Raw genomic sequence first — 16,161 nt, 5'->3', positions numbered from 1 at the left:
ACATCCTCCCCTTTCTCAATACCCCTTTTACCACATCAATCCATCTCATCCTTGGTTGCCCCCTCCTGTTCACTCCACCTCTGGCTTCCACACTTCTATTAGCAATCTTTCTTCACTAATTCTTTCCATGTGTCCAAACCATTACAATACTCTTTCATCAACCCTATTTCCCAACTCCTTTTCCATCCCTGCTCTCCTCACCTCATTTCTCACTCTATCCAGCCGAGTAACCCCTACCATACTTCTCAGACATTTCATTTCAAACACATTTAAGCTCTTTCTTATATTCTATGTTTCTACCCTACACAGTGGTGTCAGCACAATCACCCCTTCATACAATCTCCTCTTAGCATCCATTCCCAGATTTCTATTTCTCATTACATTTTCTTAATCCTCCATGGCACTTATTTGATTTTCTCAATCTACAATCTAACTTCCTCCACTACTCCCTTTCCTGACACATGTGACCCTAAATACCTCTGACAATAATATAGATTTATACATATATATATACCAAAGGCTTCCCTTACAAGGGAGGTTGCCAAAAAACAAAGGCATTAAACCACACCCACCCATTCTATCCCCAACATACTCCACTCCCTTCCACCTTCTTTACTCCCTCTAATCTTGGCACCTCCTGGATAATGGGTCATCCCTGCATTTTGCCCACTGCCCTGGGTCAGAAGTGTCACAAGACACAGTATATCCACAGCAAGGGTGCTTCATTAAATCAGCGACCCCCCTCTCCGTCCCCTCATGCAGAAAAGGAGAAGACGGAGAGAAATCCCTTTAGGATGCATCGTTTTATTTCTCACACATACACCCTCAGCCCCCATCCCCCAACCACTCCCCCTCATGCATCACAGCATCAACCATACACAACCATTCTCCATTCACCCTTATCTTCTGTCCTCTCTCATCCTTCCTCAACAGACATTCCCTTCTTTCTCAATGCCCTTTTTACCACATCCATCCAACTCTTCCTAGGTTGCCCCCTTATGTTCACTCCTTCTACCTTTGCCTTCCACACCTCTTTTACTAGTCTTTCTTCACTCATTTTCTCCATGTGTCCAAACCATCCCAATACTCTTTCATCAACCCTATCTCCCAACTTCTTTTCCACCCCCGTTCTCCTCCTCACCTCCTAGTTTCTCACTCTATCCAGCCTAGTAACCCCTTATCAGAGAGGTAGCTAAAGTCAAAGTCCACTCCCACCCATTTCATCCCCACAATACTCCACTCTCATTCACCACCCCTCCCTCCCTCTTTTCTTGGCTCCTCCTGGATAACGGGTTATCCCCGTATCCCACCCACTGCCCTGGATCACAAGTAGTGTAGCACGACAGCACATCCACAGCAAGGCAGCTTCATTTAACCCGTTAACTCCGATATGCCACCCAGGAGGCAGCACTGGGGAGAACCGATGTGCCGCCTGGGTGGCACGATGTTCAACCCCTTACAGAAATCGCACTAGATTTGGTAGCGCTTTCATACTTTTAGGGAAGTTTGTCTGACTTATCAACACTGCCTAGAGAATGCTACGATGTCAGTTAGTGCTTTCATACACGCGGTAGAGTGTTGATACACATGGTGACTCGGGAGTGCTTTTTGCATCTTATTTATCGGGATTACCTACCTCAATCAGTGTGATAGTCGTGTAAACATGCCTCAAGGAACTAAGAGGAAGCTTTTGTATGCGAGTGACAGTGATCCATACGATCGAGAACCAAAAACAGAGGAAAATGATTGTGATAGTGACACTCGTAGGCCACGCAGGGCTAGTGATGCCAAATCCACCAAATATCTTTTTCTGCACGTTTATGGTGTCTCTAAGAACTTGCTCTATCTATCTGGTGCAAAAGGGGCTTGAAACCAAACTGCACTGATACCAACCATTGTGCAGGATTGTCTAAGCATGCTGTAGCGCGCCCCCCGAGTCTGGTAGTAAAAGTTGCAGCTACTGATTCTCCCACCAGATCTACAACTTCCGACCTTTCTCATGGCCATTCTAGAGTGGGTATATGATTTTTATGTGTCTTGGCCGATGCGCCTGAGTATTCCAAAGAAGTTAAGCATAATTTTATTTAATTTGGTAAGACTCGATTTTTCGGTTATAAATTCGTCATCAGAGATGAATTGATTCGAGGGGTTGTTGGATTTTATGGGTTAATTGGCGATCCCCCGCCCCTCTCCATCCCCTTATGCAGAAAAGAGAAGACATGGAGAAATTCCTTCAGGCTGCATCAAAATATCTTCTTGGTCGTCGCGCGACCAAGAAGGAGTGGATTTACGACGAAAAATGTAATCCTGGTTTGTACTGTAGGGGTGGGGAGTGAACGTGAGTGCCCGAAATGGTATCTATGCAGTGCTAGTTAATTGTGTTAAACTCGAAATTAGCAAAAATGAATGAAAACGACTCGAAAGCCAGTTGCGAATCAGAGCCATCTGAGGCAATCCACTGAACCGCGATGTAAACAATAAACAAAGCACCACGTGTTACGACAATGATTTCTTAGGGTTTGGTAAGTACGAAAGAAAAGAACTTAAGTAGATTATTAGAGATAGAGAGAGAGATGAGCAAAAATAGGACTCGATGGGAAAATGAAATCATGGACTTAAGAAAATAGGTCATTGGTTTAATTGATTGTTTTATCTAAGACTAACCACGAAATTTCTGACCTGAAAAAAGCTAACTTGGATCTTTCAAACGAAATTAAAGAAATGAAAAGAGACATAAATGAACTGAAGAATGAAAATGAAAAGAAGAAAACTAATGATAATAATAGCGAAAATCTAAAGCAAGAAGTGAACAACAAATTCCAAGAATCGACACAAAAGATCGAAGAAAACTTAGGTGGGGACAGTATCCAGGAAATTAAGAAGTGGAAAGAAAATATTGAAAATAAAGAAATTGCTTTCAAAGAAATAGTCAAGCAGCAAATGCAAGATAAATGCAAAAGACACAATCATTCAAGTGGATTAACGAAAAAGCAAATTGGGTCAGGGACACAGTAGATAGGAAGAAATGTATTGTGGTTTATGGGCTTAAAGAAAAACAAGGATTGGCGAGGTACATGAGAGAAAAAGAAGAAAAAAAGACAGCAGTAGAAATCCTTAATGAAATTCAGGGGAGATAGTGATTCAGGCACAGACTTAGAAGAGACTTACAGAATTGGTCGCTATACTAAGGATAGGAATCGACCTCTAAAGATAAAAACTAAGGTCACAAGTGGTAGTAGAAGACATATTTGAAAAAGTAGGTAACTTGGCAAAGAGTGAAAAATACAATAAGATATGGATGAAAAGAGAAATGAGTACTGAGGAATTAGAAAAAGAAAGGGCGCTAAGAGAAGAAGCAAAGGGAAAAAAACTTGAAAAGATCGGAGACAGAATGCAAAGAATTCCAGTGGAGAGTAATAGACTTGAGATTAAGACAATGGCGCTTCAAAAACGAACAAAACAAGGGAAGAAGAAACCAGGGAGAAAGGAAGAAAATTAAAAGTGGCCTATACCAACATTGACGGACTAAATTTCGGGACTGAACGAACTCAATGATTATCTGTTAGAAGCAAAACCAGACATAATGGGAATTGTAGAGACTAAACTAAGAGGTGAAATACCATCCACTGTTATCGGACAAGGTTTATACAACTACTGGATAAACAACAGGGAGGGGGACTCATGTTCTTGGCCAAGAAAGACCTAAAGGTGACAAAATTGCAGAGGGCAAAGGTAATGCTGAATTGATCATGATAAAAGTCGAAGGCAAGAATATGAAAAGTAGAAAGTTTGTGGTGACTTATGTGCCTCCAAAAACAAGCGCTTGGAAAGAAATTGAACATAAAAAAATGCTAGATGGACACAAGAAAATCACTCAATGAGATACTAATGGGTAAGGGTAATCTGGTAGTTATGGGGGACTTTCAATTGCAAAGAAATTTGTTGGGACAGCATGACAGTGCAAGGAGGAGATGACTCGTGGGGCAATGTACTGCTAGATATGACCATGGAGTACACAATGACCCAATGGGTCCATGAAAACACAAGGTACAGAAATAAATGAAGAGCCATCGAAAAACTAGAACTAATATTTACAACAGAGCCTGAAATAGTGCATAAAGTCCAGTATGAGACACCAATTTGGAAAGAGTGACCATGTACTCATCGAAACTATACTAAAGGAAGAAATAGACATAGAGAGGAACGAAAAGCATAGGAAAGGAAGACTGAGGTACAACAAAACAGACTTTACAAAACTAAAGACATTCTTCCGGAATGCAAACTGGGAAATATTTTACAGGGAAGAAACAGCAGTGGAAGAGAAATGGAATATATTGATGGAAAACTACAATGAAGGGGTAAACAGGCATGTACCAAGACAAAAGCGAGAGAGAGAGTACATTAAATGTTGGTTCAACAAAAGATGCAGTGAGGCAAAAGACAGAAGGGACAAAGCTTGGAAAAAGTGGAGAAAAGACAAAAAACAAAGCAAAATGGCAAATTTTTGTTTACTATAGAAATTAGTATGATTATGTGAGAAGAGAGGAGAAAAGGAACCATGAGAAGGATATTATAGACAAATGCAAAGAGCAACCCAAACTTTTCTATCGGTATTTGTATGGTAAACTTAAAAACAAACAGGAAATTGGTGAAACTATGCCAAGGAAACATAGATACACAGAAGATTTAGAGATGCCGAAGTCATGAACAATCACTTTAAATCTGTTTTCACCAGAGAGAAAATACCGAATTGTGACATAGACAAAAACAAGAAATCTCCCCTCATGAATGAGTTTACAGCATCACTAAAGAAATATCAGAACATCTATCAAGGCTGGATGTCAGAAAATCACATGGCCCGGATGGTATTGCAAATTGGATTCTAAAGGAGTGCAAAGAAGAACTAACAGACAAAAATACACATATTAATAAACAGCTCACTCAAAGAAGGAAAGATACCCGAGGACTGGAAAAACGCTAACATTGTACCAATATACAAAGGAGGAAACAAAGAAGAACCCACCAACTATAGGCCAGTATCACTAACAAGCACCATTGCCAAAATTTGTGAGAAAATAATCAAGAATAGATGGGTAAAAACATCTGGAAGACAATGACATATTAAACCCAAGACAATTCGGATTCAGACAAGGAAGATCATGCTCACAAACTTAATATGCTTTTACTCAAGACTAATAGACATAGTGCAAGAAAGAAATGGATGGGCTGATTGTGCATTCCTAGACTTGCAAAAAGCCTTTGACATAGTTCAACACAGAAAACTACTAAAAAAACTGGATCACATAGGAGGAATACAGGAAACCTACTAAAATGGATAGAGGACTTTCTGACTGGTAGAAAGATGAGAGTAGTGCTCAGAGAAAAAATATTCAGACTGGAAAGAAGAGGTGATCAGTGGAGTACCGCAAGGATCTGTGCTGGCACCAATAATGTGAATATGAATCTATATGAATGACATGGATGAGGACGTGAACTGCTACATGAGCTTCTTTGCCGATGACGCCAAACTGCTAAGGAAAATAGAAACTGATGAGGACTGTGAAGCACTGCAAGAAGACCTAAATAGGGTATGGAACTGGAGTCAGAAATGGGAAGTGGACTTTAATACTAAGAAGTGTAGCATAATGGAGTTTGGAAAAAGCAAAAACAGAATATCAGGAAAATATACAATTGGAACCAAAGAAGTAAAGAAAGTAGGATCCGAAAAAGATTTGGGAGTAATTATCACGAACGACTTGTCCTATGATATACAGATTAACAAAATTGTCGGGGAGACTTACAACTTGCTAAGATCAATAAAAGTGGCGTTTACATACTTGGACGAAGACATGATGAAAAAAATATTGGTTACATTGATAAGTCCTAGATTAGAGTATGCAGCGACATTGTGGTCCCCCAGTAACAAAAAGAATATAAAGAAAATAGAAAGAATCCAAAGAGCAGCTACAAAAATGGCACCTGCACTTGCAAACCTATCATACGAAGAGAGATTGGCTAAACTGGAGTTACCGACACTGGAGCAAAGAAGAGAGAGAGGTGACCTATTGACCATCTACAGAATCATGAAAGGCACAGAGGTACTCGATAGTGAGAACTTACTTAACTGGGACAAAAGAAACACAAGAGGAACGAGGAAAGAAAATAAAAAAACATAGCTATAGAAGAGAACTGAAGAAAAACAGTTTTCCTCATAGAGTTTTGGACACTTGGAACAAAACTGGACAATGAAAAAGTATGCGCAAAAACCATTCATGAGTTTAAAAAACAAACTAGACACTGCAAAGATACAAAGGCGGGACAACACGAGCATAGCTCCCCTTCCCGCAAAATACAACTAGGTAAATACAACTAGGTAAATACATACTTCCTTCATCCCCCATCCTCTCCCTTCCATGCACCACAGCAACATCCATACACAACTATTCTCCACTCACCCGTATCTGTGTCTTCTCCCTTCCTTCCTCAACTGGCATGTTTTTTGGGCCTTTATGGATTTGAAAAATGTTTATGACAGGGTAGACAGGAAGGCACTGTGGGAGGTATTGCAGATATATAGGCTAGGAGGAAAGATGCTGAGAGCAGTCAAGAGCTTTTTACATGAGTAGTATAGCTTGCATTAGAATTAGAAATGGAGAAAGTGAGTGATTTGAGGTAAAGGTGGGATTTCACCAGGGATGTATTATATTGTCTTGGCTGTTCAATTTATACATGGGGTGGTGCAAGAGGTAAACACAAGGATAATGGGTCGGGGATTGGAGATAGTTAAGGAAAATGAGGAAAATGGGAGATAGCCAGTTGTTGTTTGTAGAGAACATTGCACTTGGAGGATCAGAAGAGGGCTTAAGGAAGTTGGTGACAGAGTTTGGGAAGGTGTGCAAAAGAAGAAAGTTGAAGATAAATGTGGGTAAGGTGATGAGATGCAGAAGGGGAGAAGATGACAGCAAACTGGAAGCAAGTATTAAGGGAGCGTTGTCAGCGATCATTAAAAAAATTCTGGTAAATGAGCAAATTTTAGGTAAACATTTCAAAAGAATCTCTATGTGGTGGATACACTCATACAAAGTTATACAACTATATTTTGTTTCTATTTTTTTATACAGCATAAAATATATAAAATATTGGCAACCTCTGGGAACCCCATTGCATAAAAAACATTCTGTATATTGAAATAGCATCATTTCTATAGCTATTCCATTTTTTGCTACAGAATTGTGTTAATGGAGATATTTGGCAACTTATCCCACCAGCATACCTCACAAAGACAATGGACAGGGCACCAGTACTCTTGAAAAGTTCAAAGTAAGGTGACATCGCTCCTGGCGCTCTCACCATATGCAACAATTTTGATTCCTCACACTGTATTGTTGCTGTGATCATGGAAAAATTAACAAGAAACAAGAGAGTGAAGCGGCAGAATATAGAGAGGGCCCATTAGTGCCTGAAATAGAAACAAGAAGGAAAAGAAAGGAGAAAAGCAGCATAGCTGAACCCAGCACTCCACAAGCATTTACTAACCACGCCCACCTTACACCTCCTCCACCCACGCCACACCCTCACTTCACACCTCACCAGCAAAGAAGAGGAAATTGGAGATTTGCTATACACTGCAACCATCAAACAAATGGTCACGAAACTTTAAATCCCCCATCCTGTAAAGTTTATGTTTTTGTTCTTTCTGTTGTAATATCTTTAATTGTTCTATATGGATTTTTGTCATTTTTGTTTCATTTGAAAGAAAACATGATGCTCTTTATTTTCTACAGTAAAGAATAAATGAAATTTGAATAAAAAAAAATTATAACCTGAATTTTGCAGAATTTCTTAATTATTCAGAGAAACAAATTAATAAAAAATCAGAGGTATTAGTTTGAAAAAATGTATTCAATAAGATTTGTTCCCCAGACTCTAAGCTTTCGTTTCATACCAAGCTGAATGATGTGGAAGGATTTTTCATTAAGTAATTAGAGCTTCACTAGAGTTCATTACAGGTAGTTGTTGACTTACGACCGAGTTTGGTTCAGACAGACAGGTCGTAAGCCGATCTGGACGCAAGTTGGACTTTATATATATACAGTATATATTACACTATATATATATACCGTATATTTCCATGTATAAGACGACCCTAAAATCCAAAAATTCACCCATTAAAATTGGAGGTCATCTTATACTACCATTATAAAATCAGACCTTGAATTCTACGTGAGATGACTTGGTAGGCTAGCCTGCCGATAACCACCAATACACAGGAAATGATTCACATGATGATAAGAACTGGTAATAAAGGTAATTAAACCATATTTACCTTATATATTATTGGCAATTGTTAATAAATTCGAGGAATAATTCTATGTTAATGAAATTACGGTACTTTTAACTACTCTATGTAAACACATTTAACACAGCTGAAAAATGCAAGATTGTTGTGTGCCAACCGTTGTGTGCGGTGGAGTGAGCTACGTCGAACCAGGAATGTAAACAAATAATTTTTGTTAGTTAGTTGACATGTGTTCTCAGAAAATGATACATGATTTGCTTTGTTATTTCATTTATTTTGAATTTATAAGGATACAGTAAGTAATTTATCTGGTATAAGGATACAGTTAAGTAATGAGAAAGAAAAGAGAAAACGCGGAAAAAACAGCTGATAAACGTAATCAAAACAATTCTTTTTGTACGGTAGGTTTGATACACTGATACTTTTGTAATTCAGCAGTCGTCTTATACTACCGATATGAGATAAATTAATAAAAATTTGCTCTAATTTTGTACCTCGTCTTATACAAAGGTCGTCTTATACACGGAAATATACGGTATATATATATATATATATATATATATATATTACCCTTTAAATATAATTTTTGTTAATGTATATTATATTTTGCACACTGAAATAATCTTAGCATCTTTGAACTAAGTTGTATAGTATCTTTTAACTTTTTTTTTATAATTTTATCTGATTTTCTTTGGGAAACGTAGCCTAGGCCTAAGCATACTGAATAAAATCCTATCATCTTTGACCTATGATATTTAATGCTGTATTTTTTAACCTTTTTATTATTTTACCATCATACTTTCTTTAGGAAACATATGCATACTGAATAAAATCTTATTATCTTTGAGCTACGTTGTTTAATATTCATTAACTTTTTTATAATTTTCATTTAGAAATGTAGCCTAGGCCTACGAATACTGAATAAAGTCCTGTCATCTTTGACCTACAAATACTTTTTTGTTGGTTACATTAAAATCATTGCAAGGCAAAATTAGGAAAAAATCTATTTCAAAACACATTCATTTTGTTTACGTACTGTACCGAAAATATTGTTAACGACAACAGACTAGGCATAAACAAAGTTTACTGTTACATTCTATTAATCGCAAACATAAAATTACAACATGCTGTACTGAACATATTGTTATTGACAACATACATACATTATATATACCAAGGCTTTTTCCCCCTTACAAGGGAGCTAGCCAAAAAGAAAATGGCATAAAATCATTCCCACCCATTCCATCCCTGAATACACTCCACACCCCTCCACCCACCCACCTTATTGACAACAGACTAGGCATAAAAAAAAGTTTTACTGTTACATTTTATTAATTGCAAAACATAAAAATGCAAGGCAAAATTAGGAAATATGGGCAACCTCTGGCAACTCCATTGCATAAAAAACATTCTGTATATTGAAATATGATCAACATTTCTATAGCTATTCCGTTTTTGCTACAGAACTGTGTTTATGGAGATTTTTGGCAACTCATCTCACCAGCATATCCCACAAAGACAGTGGACAGGGCATCAGTATTCTTGAAAAGGTCAAAGTATGGTGACTTCACTCCTGGCACTCTCACTGTAAAAAACAATTTTGATTCCTCGCCCTCTTATGTTGCTGTCATCATGGAAAAATTAACAAGAAACAAGAGAGTGAAGTGGCAGAATATACAGAGGGCCTGTGAGTGCCTGAGATAGAAACAAGAAGGAAAAAGAAAGAGAAGAAATGCAGCAAAGCTGGACCCAGCACTCCACAAGCATTTACTAACCACACCCACCGTACACCTCCACCCATGCCACCTCACACCTCATCAGCAAAGAAGAGGAAATTGGAGAATTGCTATACATCGCAACCATCATACAAATGGTCGCAAAAATTTAAATCCCTCGTCCTGTAAAGTTTATGTTTTTGTCCTTTCTGTTGTAATATCTTCAGTTGTTCTTTATGGATTTTTGTTATTTTTGTTTCATATGAAAGAAAATATAATGCTTTATATTTTCTACAGTAAAAAATAAGATTTTTTTTTTCTTATTTATGAAACCTGAATTTTGCAGCATTTTTTAATTATTTAGAGAAACAAATTAATAAAAAAAATCAGAGGTATTAGTTTGGAAAAATGTATTCAATAAGATTTGTTCCCCAGACTCTAAGCTTTCATTTTATACCAAGCTGAATGATGTGGAAGGATTTTCCATTAAGTAATTAGAGCTTCATTAGAACTCATTATTTCTTCATCAAATATTCACTATGCCTTATATATACATGGGAGGAACACAATACCCTGAGGAATTACACACTAACATCAAGGGTATTTATACATATATTCATTAAACAAATATTTGAAAAGCGATGCGGCACTCCCTTAAGTCCATTTGCTCTTTTAGTTTGAATTCTATTAGTACATGGTCACTCTTCCCTATTGGAGTTTTATAATCAATTCTGTCAACAATTTCAGGCTCTGACATAAGTATTAAATCTAGTCTCGACGGTTCCTAATTGTTTCTATATCTGGTATTTTCTTTTATCCACTGAGTCATTGTGTATTCAATGGTCATATCAAGTAGTATGTTTCCCCAGAGTTCTTCACCCTTCACTGTCATTTCTTTCCAACATATTTCTTTTGAATTAAAATCACCCATAATTACTATATTTCCTCTTTCAGTATATTAGTTCATATTTTGTATCTTCCAACAGTTTGGAATGATTGTTTTCTATACAGGACTATGTTTTGGGGGGAACATATACTGCTACAAAATTTCTACTTTTCATGTAATTGGTTCTACATTTTTTCCTTCTGTTATCTTTGTCACATTTAAGTTTTTCCTAGTCAAAAATTATACTCCCCCACCCTGTTTTTCCTTTCTATTCTTCATCCAACAGTTGTACAGACCTTGTCCCACAGTATTTGGTGGTAGAGTACTTTTTAATTTCGTTTCTACAATTCCCATTGTCTGGTTTTTCTAATGCCAGATGATCATTTAATTCACTCAGTCCTGAAATAGTTCCATCCATGTTGGTAAAGGCTATCTTTAACTTTTTCCTTTCTCATCCTATTCTGTCTACTTTGTATTCTTTTTTTTTTTATATACTATTTTCTCAGCCTCAGGTCCCCCACTCTCTCTTGCAAAAAAAAAAAATAATTATATATATAAATAAAGAAATAAATAAAATAAAGAAATAAATAAAGAATAGAAAAAAAAATCATTTCAGTCTCAGTTCTCTTCATTATTTCATTTGCTTCATTTCTAAATTCCTTTTCTTTCTCTTTTTCTTCATCACTCATTTCTTTTTTCATCCATACATTTTTGTAATGCTTGGTATAACAAAAGGTGCAGTGAGGCTAAAGACAGAAGAGACAAAGCCTGAAAAAGATGGAAAAGAGACAAAAAAAAAAAATCCAAATGGCAAACTTATATAAAACTTAGGGACGAATATGTGAATATACGCAGGAAAGAAAAAAGAAACTATGAAAAAGATATTATAGATAGATGTAAGGATCAACCTAAACTCTTTACAGATATGTAAATGATAAATTAAAAGACAAACACGAAATTGTAAAACTGCATGGAGATAAAGAATATATAGACGACACAGAAATGGCAGAAGTTATGATCAGACATTTCAGGTCTGTTTTCACAATTGAGAGCTCACAAATTTGGGAAGATGGACAACAAGAAAGACCTCCTAAAATGAAAGAAATAATGATAACACAGAAAGAAATAAGAGACCAAATAAAAAACCTAGACGTTAGGAAATCGCATGGACTGAATGGAATTGCAAATTGGATACTGAAGGAGTGTATAGATGAACTGATGGACAAATTATACAAGATAATAGATTTTCACTCAAAGAAGGAAAGGTACTGCAAGATTGGAAAGATGCAAACATAGTAGCAATATATAAAGGAGGAAACAAAGAAGATTCTACAAACTTCAGACTGTATCCCTTACAAGCACAGTAACAAAAATATGTGAAAAAAATTTATCAGAAACAAATGGATCAAACACTTGGAAGAGAATAAAATATTAAACCCTGAACAATTTGGCTTCAGAAGTGGAAGATTGTGTACCACAAACTTAATATACTTTTACTTGAGATTAATTGAGATAATACAAGAAAGAGATGGCTGGGCAGATTGCGCCTTCTTGGACTTGCAGAAGGCTTTTGACATGGTGCAAGAGGTGAATGCAAGGGTAGTGGGTCAGGGGTTGGAGATTATTAAAGAAAATGGAGAAAAGTGGGAGGTGAGCCAGTTGTTGTTTGCTGACGACACTGCGCTTGTAGCAGGATCAGAGGAGGGATTGAGGAAGTTAGTGACAGAGTTTGAGAAGGTGTGTGAAAGAAGGAAGCTGAAGATAAATGTGGGTAAAAGTAAGGTGATATGATGTACAAGGGGAGAGAGTGACAGCAGGATGGAGGTGAGCATTAAGGGTGAAAGACTGGAGGAAGTGGATAGTTTTAGATACTTAGGTGCGAATGTGGCAGGAAAGGGAGGAGTGGGGGTGGAGGTAGAATGTAGATTGAGAGAAGCGAGTAAATTCCTTGGTGGATTGAAAAGTGTAATGAGAAATAGACATCTGGGAATGGATGCTAAGAGGAGGTTATATGAAGGAGTGATTGTGCCAACAGCATTGTATGGAGCAGAAACATGGAACATGAGAGAGGAAGAGAGAAGGAGTTTGAATGTGTTTGAGATGAGGTGTCTGAGAAGTATGATAGGGGTTACTAGGCTAGATAGAGTGAGAAATGAGGAGGTGAGGAGGAGATCAGGGGTGGAAAGGGAGCTGGGAGATAGGGTTGATGAAAGGGTATTAGGATGGTTTGGACACATGGAAAGAATGAGTGAAGAAAGATTAGTAAAAGAAGTGTGGAAGGCAGAGGTGGAAGGAGTGAATATGAGGGGGCGTCCTAGGATGAGATGGATGGATGGGGTGAAAGGGGCATTACAAAAAAGAGGAATGTCTGTGGAGGAAGGACGGGAGAGGACAGAAGATAGGGGTGAATGGAGAGGGGTTGTGTATAGATGATGCTGTGATGCATGAGGGGGAGTGGGTGGGGGGTGAGGAAGTGTGTATGAGTGTGTATGGGTCACCGAGTTAATGAAGCGGCCTTGTTGTGGATGTGCTGTGTCTTGCGACACTGCTTCTGACCCGTCATCCAGGAGGTGCTAAGATAAGAGGGAGGGAGGAGGGTGGAGGGGAGTGGAATATATAGGAAATGGAATGGGTAGGAGTGGTTTCTATGCCTTTTTCTTTTTGTCTACCCCCCATGTAGGGGTAAAAAGCCTTTGGTATATGTATGTACCACATAAAAAATTAATATGAAAAATTGAAATAATAGGAGGAATACAAGGTAAGCTACTGGAATGGATGAAGGATTTCTTAAGTGGGAGAAAAATGAAAGTGGTACTTAGAGACAAAAATTCAAGGTGGGAAGATGTGATAAGTGGCATCCCGCAAGGCTCTGTATTGGCTCCTTTAATGTTTGCCATATATATAAATGATATGGATGAGGGAGTGAAGTGCTACATGAACTTCTTTGCTGACGATGCCAAATTACTCAAGAGAGTAAGCACAAAAGAAGATTGCAGATTGCTACAAGAAGACCTGGACAAAATATGGGAGTGGAGTCAGAGGTTTGAAATGAACTTTAACATTAAGAAATGTAGTATAATGGAATTTGAAAAAACCAAAATAGAATATTGGGTCAATATAAAATTGGTAATAAGTCAAAAAAGTCGATTCAGAAAGGGACCTGGGAGTGATCATCTCAAGTGACTTGACACCTGATAAACATGTCAATAAATTAGTTGGAGAAACTTTTAACTTATTAAGATTAATGAAAGTGGCCTTCGACTACATGGATGAAAAAATGGTAAAGAAAATAGTGGTTGCACTAATAAGACCTAACCTAAACTTGAGTATGCTGCAACACTATGGCCACCTAGCACACACACACAGAAAAAAAAAAAAAAAAAAAAAAAAAAAAAAAAAAAAAAAAAAAAAAAAAAAAAAAATAAAAAAAAAAAAAAAAAAAAAAAAATAATAATAATAATAATAATAATAATAATAATAATGCTCCAACACTATGGGCACCTAACACAAAAAACATAAGAAAATTATAAAGAATTCAAAGAGCAGCGACAAAAATGGCACCCACACTATCAAATTTGACATATGAACAAAGATTGGAGAAATTACTTCTATCAACACTGGAACAGAGAAGAGAAAGAGGTGATTTGTAGACCATTTACAGAATTATGAAAGGGATGGAAATTCTTGATAGAGACAACTTATTAAAATGGGAAAGATGAGAAACAAGAGGACATGAAAAGAAGCTAAAGAAGGACTGTTCCAGAAGAGATTTGAAAAATAATAGCTTCCCACATAGAGTGATTGATGTCTGGAACAAACTAAACGGAGAAACAGTGAGTGCCAACACTATACAAGATTTTAAGAATAAACTGGATGCAGAGATACGAAAATGTGTCACTACGAGCATAGCTCTTGTCCCATAAAATACAAATAGATAAATACAAACTTCTCTCTTTCTCTCGTATGTTCCATGTTTCTACCCCATATAGTGCTGCTGGCACAATCACCCCTTCATACAATCTCCTCTTTGCATTAATTCCCAAATGTCTATTTCTTTTTATTACACTTTTTAATCCACCAAGGCATTTACTTGCTTCTCTTAATCTATATTCTACCTCCACTTCCACTCCTCCCTTTCCTGCCACATTCACATCCAAGTATTCAGAACTATCCTCTTCCTTCAGTCTCTGTCCATTAATACTCACTTCCAGTCTGCTGCCACTTTCTCCCCTTGTGCATCTCTTCACCTTACTTTTACCCACATTTATCTTCAACTTACTTCTTTTCACACCTTCCCAAACTCTGTCACTAACTTCCACAATCCCTCCTCTGATCCTGCTACATGCGCAGTGTCGTCAGCAAGCAACAACTGGCTTATCTCCCACTTTTCTCCATTTTCTTTAATCATCTCCAATCCCTGACCCATTACCCTTGCACTTACCTCTTGCACCCCGACATCCATTTATAAACTAATTAGCCAAGGTGACATACCACATCCCTGGCGAAGCCCTATTTTTACCTCAAACCACTCGCTCCCTCCATTTCTTATTCTAACACAAGCTTTATACATACATATACCAAGGCTTTTTCCCCCTTACAAGGAAGGTAGCCAAAAAGAAAAAGGCATAAAATCATTCCCACCCATTTCCATCCCTAAATACACTCCACTCCCCTCCACCCTCCCTCTCATCTTAGCACCTCCTGGATGACAGGTCATCCCTGCACCTTGTCCACTGCCCTGGGTCAGAGGCAGTGTTGCAAGTCACAGCACATCCACAGCAAGGTCGCTTCATTAACTCGGCGACCCCCCCCCCCTCTCCGTCCCCTCATGCATAAAAGGAGAAGACGGGAAGAAATCCCTTCGGGCTGCGTCAAATTTTGCTCACACATACTACCTCACCCCCCATCCCCCCGCTCATTCCATCTCATGCATCACAACATCATCCATATACAACTATTCTCCATTCATCCCTGTCTTCTGTCCTTTCCCGTCCTTCCTCAACAGACATTCCCCTCTTCCTCAAAGCCCCCTTCACCCCATCCATCCATCTCATCCTAGGACGTCCCCTCATGTTCACTCCCTCCACATCTGCCTTCCATACCTCTTTTACTAGTCTTTCTTCACTCATTCTTTCCATGTGTCCAAACCATCCTAATACTCTTTCATCAACCCTATCTCCCAACTCCCTTTCCACCCCTGTTCTCCTCCTCACCTCCTCATTTCTCACTCTATCTAGCCTAGTGACCCCCATCATACTTCT

General features: G+C 37.9%; 1 protein-coding gene across 3 annotated transcripts in view; it reads right to left on the bottom strand.

The window, feature by feature from the left end:
* The window catches only part of LOC143025483 (retinol dehydrogenase 12-like), a 144,571-nt gene that overhangs the window by 74,400 nt on the left and 54,010 nt on the right, over positions 1 to 16,161 (bottom strand). The gene's annotated exons all lie outside the window — the stretch shown is intronic.

Source organism: Oratosquilla oratoria, chromosome 5, assembly GCF_046742065.1.
Source record: "Oratosquilla oratoria isolate Oo_2021 chromosome 5, ASM4674206v1, whole genome shotgun sequence".
Taxonomy (NCBI): Eukaryota; Metazoa; Arthropoda; class Malacostraca; order Stomatopoda; family Squillidae; genus Oratosquilla; species Oratosquilla oratoria.
This window is presented reverse-complemented; position numbering and strand designations above follow the sequence as displayed.